This window comes from Camellia sinensis, chromosome 13, assembly GCF_055761805.1.
Source record: "Camellia sinensis isolate YWXY chromosome 13, ASM5576180v1, whole genome shotgun sequence".
Classification (NCBI taxonomy): Eukaryota; Viridiplantae; Streptophyta; class Magnoliopsida; order Ericales; family Theaceae; genus Camellia; species Camellia sinensis.
The window spans coordinates 124,465,729-124,474,025 of record NC_138973.1 but is presented as its reverse complement, the minus strand read 5'-3'; positions in this window follow the sequence as shown (position 1 = coordinate 124,474,025).

Sequence of the window (8,297 nt, the reverse complement as noted above, 5' to 3'; positions counted from 1 at the left end):
TCATTCAAAGATAATAACTCTATATGCTTTTGAGTTTTTTTTATTAGTTTTTTAATTTTTTTTAATTTTTTATTATTATTATTATTATTATTATTATTATTATTATTATTATTATTATTGCCTTTAATGATTTTTTTTTTTTGTATTTTAATCAATTTTATTTTTTTAATGCACCTAATTTAAATGTATTGAAAAAGTAAAATATTTGTAAAAATAAATAAAAAGGAATTCAATAAATACTTAAAAATATAAATAAAAAAAGTACTGAATTTTTATATTTAGTGAATTTCAAGATTTTTTTTATTTTTACTTTTTAAGTGTGTTTAGATTAAAAAATTGATAAAAATATTTTGAAAATTCACAGAAAATTAAAAAATACAACTCGAAAACTGTTTCTGAATATTCAAAAGGCATACAGAGTGAACGTGACTTAAATTCATTCTAAGTATGAGGCTTACCAAATTTACAATTTAGATCATACTTTGTTGATTATTTTAGTCTGTTATTGATTGTTGGTCCTAGTATTAGTGATAGTCAACTCATGTTTACCGTTGGGGATGGTGCTTGTTGGTTTATCACAATACCAATTCCTGCAATCACTACAACAAAAACATACTTTAGTGGTACTATACTAGTGGCATATTTTTAGAAAATGCCACAAAAAATGATATTTAGTGGCACGTTTTTGAAAAATGCCACAAAACGACAAACATAAAAGGCTCTAGTGACATTTCAATGAACAAATATCACAAAATTACAACAAAAACATACTTTAGTGGCACTACACTAGTGGCATATTTTTAGAAAATACTACAAAAATGATATTTAGTGGCACGTTTTTAAAAAATGCCACAAAACGACAAACATAAAAGGCTCTAGTGACATTTCAATGAACAAGTGTCACAACACTACAACAAAAACATATTTTAGTGACACCATACTAGTGGCATGTTCTTAAAAAATGTCACAAAAAGAATATTTGGTGGCATTTTTTAGAAAAATGTCATAGAGCCACAAACATACAAGGCTCTAGTGGCATTTCAATTAAAAAAAAGTGTTACTTCACTATAACAAAAATGTCACTACAAAAACTTTTTGTGAATATTTGCAATGGCATTTTTTAAAAAATGTCAGGACACTAGGTAGGTGCAAATTACTTTTTATGGCACTTAGGTGAAAAGTGTCATAAACAAATATTTTATAGCATTTTGAGAAATGCCACTAAGCCAAAAACTTTCCAAGCTTATAATGACATTTTTTAAAAAATAAAAAATGCCAATATATTTTTAAAATTTTTAAAATGTAGTAAATGATTAAAAATAAATGAATTAAACTCAATATACACTACAGGAAAAAGCATATTCGGCGACTAAATTTCCTGACCAAAACAGCATTAGTTGCCAAAAGTAAAACTTTTTGGCGACTAAACAATTTTAGTAGCCAAAAGTCTACAATTGGCGACTAAAACTAAGTTTGGTCGCTGATTATATGAGTTTTAGTGACTAAAAAATTTTTAGTAGCCCAAAGTAAAACTTTTTAGCAACTAAAAAAATTTAGTAGCCAAAAGTCTACAATTGGCAACTAAAAATAAGTTTGGTCGCTGATTATATGGGTTTTACCGACTAAAAAAATTTTAGTAGCCAAAAGTAAAGCTTTTTGGTGCAAAAAAAAAATTTAGTAGCCAAAAGTTTACAATTGGCGACTAAAAAATAAGTTTAGGCGCCAAAAGTGGTCATTTTTAGCGCGGGAGAACTAAAATCCTAAGGCGGCAATAAAATTTTTTGGTGACCAAAATTTTGATAGCTGAAAGTGCATCTTCGGCGACCAAATCCGATTTTGGTAGACAAAAGTTAAGTTTTTTAGCAACTAAAAAATAATTAGTAGCCAAAAGTATAGAATTGGCGACTAAAAAATATTTTTAGTCACTAAAAGTGGTCTTTTTTTTATTTTGGTAGTAAATAGTTTATTTTACATAAATTATGTTCAATAAAATAATTATGTTTATACATATAATTTTATATTAATATGGATGTATGTATTATATAAATAATATATGTTGCATATATAATTATGTGGTGCTATGGAGGTGTAGTGGGAAGAGTGTGGTATATAAAGTTTATGGTGCGGAAGGTTGGCGGTTCGAGTCTCCGCAAGAGCGGATCAAATTGTTCTACAACAAATTATCGTCATGAATGACACTTGATAGCGTCACGAATAGTGTCTACCATGACATTAAAGTGTCACTGAAAGGTTTTAGTCTTGATGGTGTAATGACACTTACAAGTGTCACTAATTCTTTTTTTAATGGCGCTTGATAGTGTCACAAATAATATCTACCATGACATTAAAATGTCATTGAAAGTTTTCAACCATGATGGTGCAGTGGCACTTGCAAGTATCTACCGTGGCACTCGTATCTACCGTGGCACCGATAGAAGTGGCACTTGTTCAAAATGCCACAAGACCGAAAAATGTCATTAGAAGAATAGTTTTGTGGCACTTTCAAATGTCACTAAACTAAGAAAATGTTGTAGTGAATTACTTAGGGTGATATCAAAAAAAAAAAAAATCAACTTGTTGGATCATACATAATTACAAGAATAATTCTATTTACACATTATAAATTATTTCAAATACATGTTATTAAAATATTAAATTTATATTATAATAATCTCTTAAAAGAATGATTATTACGGACAATAATAGTATGCATTCTATCAATCCAAAGAAAATTCATACATCAAAATACAAAACACTCTTTGCACATCATCATATATAGACATATAAACATTGTATTTCTTTATCATTATCCAGCACTTATCATCTTCTCCATTATAATCTAACATACTACATTCATAAACATCATTTATTATCAATTAGTTTATTTCATTCTCTTCTCTATTATACTTCTATTCCCAACTCAAAATATTATTATCTTTGAAGACTTGGGATTTAAAACATTAGAATCAATCAATTTTAAAGATTTAAACATCATGAACAGCACTCAAATTCTTGCTTTGGAACAATGTATCAATGAATACTACTTACAAAGGCAATTTTGTATTTTTTTTTTTTTTGTTCGTAAAATCACTAGAAGGATGGTTTTGTTCGTCGCACATTCGGATTAACCATGGTTGAACATTTACATAATATTCAATGTGAGCAAAACTATTTTGTTTAAATTATTAAGGTTGACCAAATATTAAATGCTCATACGTTAAAAACTAAACATAACAAGTCTGAACGAGTTGAGTTGTCTATTCTAAAAAGTATGAACTTATTAATTTTATTTAACATAAATATTTCAAACGTATTTATTTTGTTGTATAATATTCAGTCAATTAGTGTCGAGTTAAATTCAAAATAGAAACAATTATGGCAGGTGAATCGCTAAGCAAATAAAAAACATATAGAAAAAACTAACCTAGGTGATGTTCAAAGGTAAGAATCGGAGATTAAAGGTATGAGAAAATAGTGTGTACTGAGAGAATTTTTGATGTGTATATAGAATTTCCCTAATTATCAATACTTGGAGGTTGTAATTCATATATATATATAATTAAAAATTAAAAAATAAAAGTTGCACCCTCGATAAGATTTTCACCATTTCATTATTGTTTTCCCCTCACTTCACTACAACATTTTCTTAGTTTAGTGACATTTGAAAGTGCCACAAAATTATTCTTCTAATGACATTTTTTAGTTTTGTGGCATTTTGAACAAGTGCCACTTCTATCGGTGCCACGGTAGATACGAGTGTTACGGTAAATACTTGCAAGTGTTACTGCATCATCATGGCTGAAAACTTTCAATGACATTTTAATGTCATGGTAGATATTATTTGTGGCACTATCAAGTGCCATTAAAAAAAGAGTTAGTGACACTTGTAAGTGTCATTACACCATCAAGACTAAAACCTTTCAGTGACACTTTAATGTCATGGTAGGCACTATTCGTGACGCTATCAAATGTCATTCATGACAATAATTCGTTGTAGAACAATTTGATCCGCTCTTGCGGAGACTCGAACTGCCAACCTTCCGCACCATAAACCTTATACACCACACTCTTCTCACTACACCTCTAAAGCACCACATGATTATATATGCAACATATATTATTTATATAGTACATACATCCATATTATATATAAAAGTATATGTATAAACGTAATTATTTTATTGAACATAATTTATGTAAAATAAACTATTTACTACCAAAATAAAAAAAAAGACCACTTTTGGTGACTAAAAATATTTTTTAGTCGCCAATTCTATACTTTTGGCTACTAATTATTTTTTAGTTGTTAAAAAATTTAACTTTTGTCGACTAAAATCGGATTTGGTCGCCAAAGATGCACTTTCAGTTACCAAAATTTTGGTCACCAAAAAATTTTATTCCCGCCTTAGGATTTTAGTTCTCCTGTGCTAAAAATAACCACTTTTGGCGACTAAACTTTTTTTTTAGTCACCAAAAAGCTTTACTTTTGGCTACTAAAATTTTTTTTGGCACCAAAAAGCTTTACTTTTGGCTACTAAAATTTTTTTAGTCGATAAAACCCATATAATCAGCGACCAAACTTATTTTTAGTCGCCAATTGTAGACTTTTGGCTACTAAATTTTTTTAGTCGCCAAAAAGTTTTACTTTGGGCTACTAAAAATTTTTTAGTCAATAAAACCCATATAATCAGCGACCAAACTTAGTTTTAGTCGCCAATTGTAGACTTTTGGCTACTAAAATTGTTTAGTCGCCAAAAAGCTTTACTTTTGGCAACTAATGCTGTTTTGGTTGCTGAAAGCTATACTTTCAGTGACCAAATTTTTTTTGGTCAGGAAATTTAGTCTCCGAATATGCTTTTTCCTGTAGTGTATATTGAGTTTAATACATTTATTTTTAATCATTTATTGCATTTTAAAAATTTAGAAAATATATTAGCATTTTTTGTTTTTTCAAAAATGTCATTATAAGCTTGGAAAGTTTTTGGCTTAGTGGCATTTCTCAAAATGCTATAAAATATTTGTTTATGACACTTTTCACCTAAGTGCCATAAAAAGTAATTTGCACCTACCTAGTGTCCTGACATTTTTTAAAAAATGCCATTGCAAATATTCATAAAAAGTTTTTGTAGTGACATTTTTGTTGTAGTGAAGTGACACTTTTTTTAATTGAAATGCCACTAGAGCCTTGTATGTATGTGGCTCTATGACATTTTTCTAAAAAATGCCACCAAATATTCTTTTTGTGACATTTTTTAAGAACATGCCACTAGTATGGTGTCACTAAAATATGTTTTTGTTGTAGTGTTGGGACACTTGTTCATTAAAATGTCACTAGAGCCTTTTATGTTTGTCGTTTTGTGGCATTTTTCAAAAACGTGCCACTAAATATCATTTTTGTGGCATTTTCTAAAAATATGCCACTAGTGTAGTGCCACTAAAGTATGTTTTTGTTGTAGTTTTGTGACACTTGTTCATTAAAATATCACTAGAGCCTTTTATGTTTGTCGTTTTGTAGCATTTTTCAAAAACATGCCACTAAATATCATTTTTTATGACATTTTCTAAAAATACGCCACTAGTGTAGTGCTACTGAAGTATGTTTTTGTTGTAGTGCTTCTTGCCAAATTATAATTTCACTCAAAAAATATAAGTGACGTCATCTCTAACGGTGACAAATCAAGAAATTAATTTAGTGCAATCTCAATTTTTTTTCCTCATAATTAATAACAATATAATGATATGATTTTTGAGCTAATATAAAGCATAAAATGAATACTAATTAATAAATTTTACAAATTGTTTTTCTTAACCAATGTGTAACGTTTTTTTTTTTATAATTTTATTATTATTATTTGAAACAAGACCTATTTTAATATGGTAATAGGTGCCACATCGGCAAATATAAAAGGCTTGTAAGATTTATTAGTTATATAATATTACTCAAACTTAAGTACTAATGACGAAAGTTTAGGACAAAATAAAATCTTTAATCATAGCACAAACCACCAAAGATAAGAGAAAACTTTCCATATATCATCCTGGATAATTACAAATATACCTCTTGAGATTTTTTTAAAATACAGATTGCCTCTATGGTTTGGAAAATTAAAAATATCTTTTTGGTAGAATTTTTTATTTTATAGAATTAACTATAAAAATGAAATTTATAATTGCTTTCCTATACAACAATAAAAGGGTGAATTACACTAATAGTCTTTACAGTTTGGGGCTTGTGTCACTTTGGTCCCTGACTTTTTAATTGTGACACATTTGACCCTAAATTTTGAATCTTGTTCCAAATAAGGACAATTGAATATATCATTAAACTTTTTAAGGGTAAAATGGTCAATTTGATAAAATGTAAACTAATTTGACAAAAATACATGTCAAACAAATATTTTTGAATTTTTAAAAATTATTTCTATCCACTAAAAATAAAATTATGTAAAACTGATAAATCTTTTAGATATTTATTTATTTTTTTTACCAAATTATTTTTTATTATGTGTTTGGATGATGATCATGTAAAATTAATTTTTAAAAATTAATCATGTAATTTTTATTAATTTTTATCAATTTTATATAATTTTATCATTGGTGGATAAAAATAATTTTTAAAAAACTAAAAATATTTTTTTGACATTTATTTTTGTCAAATTAGTTTGTATTTTATTTAATTAACGATTTTGCCCTTGAAATTAAACAGTTGTATCTTCAATTGTCCTTATTTAGAACAAGATTCAAAATTCAGGGTCAAATGTGTCACAATTGAAAAGTCAGGGACCAAAGTGATACGAGTCTCAAACTATAAGGACTGTTAGTATAATTTGCCCATAAAAAATTACTTAAATTATTAATTGAAACATATTTTTAACATCATTAAAAACTATTAATTGACTTGATAATTTATTAATAAAATTGTCGATTTGTAATGAAATTAAAAATTTCAAGGATGGAATGTAATTTTCAAAACCATCGGGAGTGATTCGTATTTTAATCAAACCTCAAAAAGTGTATTTGTAATTTACCCATGTACATTTAAAGGACATTTAGTGTAACTTATTTCAAACTGAAAACTAGGCTTCATTTGACAAGTGGTGATTTTAACCAAAAAGTTACTAAAAAAATCAAAAAACTAACAACATATACTAAAAAGTCAAAGATTCTATTCTCTCTCAACTTTTTGCACATCTTGTCCCAAAAAAATCAAAAAAGTCATCCCAAACATACTGATTTTTTTTACATCATATTTTAGCCAAAAAATCAAAAAGATACTAAAAAACCTTGTTCCCAAACGAGGCCTAATAATCATTAAAAAAAATAAAAATTGAAAGCATTGTTTAGTTTTTCATGTAGCGTTTGGTAACGTTTACATTTTTTGTTTATGTTTACAAAAATTTTATAAATTGTTTTTTGTTTATTTTTTTTATATTTTTAGAAAACACATAAACTACAAACGCGTTTAGTTTAGGCAAAATGCTTAAAAAAATTAAAAATATAAAAAAGAGTGAGAAATGGCAAGTAGTGGCGAGTGGTGACGAGTGGTGGCGGCGGAAGACGGTGGTGGAAAATGATAGCGGGTGGTGGTGGCAGAAGACGGTGGTAGAAAATGGTGGCAGGTGGTGGGTGATGGTGGCAGAAGACGGTGGTGGAAAGTGGCGGGTGGGTGGGTGGTGGTGACGGAAAACGGTGGTGGAAAGTGAGGGTAAGTGACGGGTGGTAGCGACAGAAGATGGTGGTGGAAAGCGGTAACGGGTCGGTGGGTGGTGGATGGCAGGTGGTGGTTGGTGGGTGGGTGGTGGTGTTGGGTGGGTGGGTGACGGTGGTGGGTGGTGGTGAGTGGGTAGTGGTGGTGGCGGGTGGTAGGTGGTGGTTACAGGTGTGTGGTGGGTGGTGGTGGCAGGTGGGTGGTAGGTGATGGTGATGGGTAACGGGTGGGTGGCAGGTGGGTAGTGGCGGATAGGAAACGGGTAGTGGTGGTGGGTGGGTGACGGTGGCGGATAATAGCGAGTGGGTGGTGGGTGGTCGGTGGTAGTGGTGGTGGCAGGTGGGTGGTGGGTGATGGTGGCGGTGGCGGCGGTGGTGGCGGGTGCGTGGTGGATGGTGGTAGCAGGTGAGTGGTGGTGGTGGGTGGTGGTAGAGTGGGTGGTAGGTGGTGGTGGTGGTGGTGGTGGGTAGTGGTGGTGGGTAAGTGGCAGGTGGGTGGGTGGTGGTGGCAAGTGGGTGGCAGGCGGGTGGTGGTGGTGGTGGCGGCGGCAGGGGATAGGTGGTGGTGGCAGGTGGGTGATGGTGGCGGG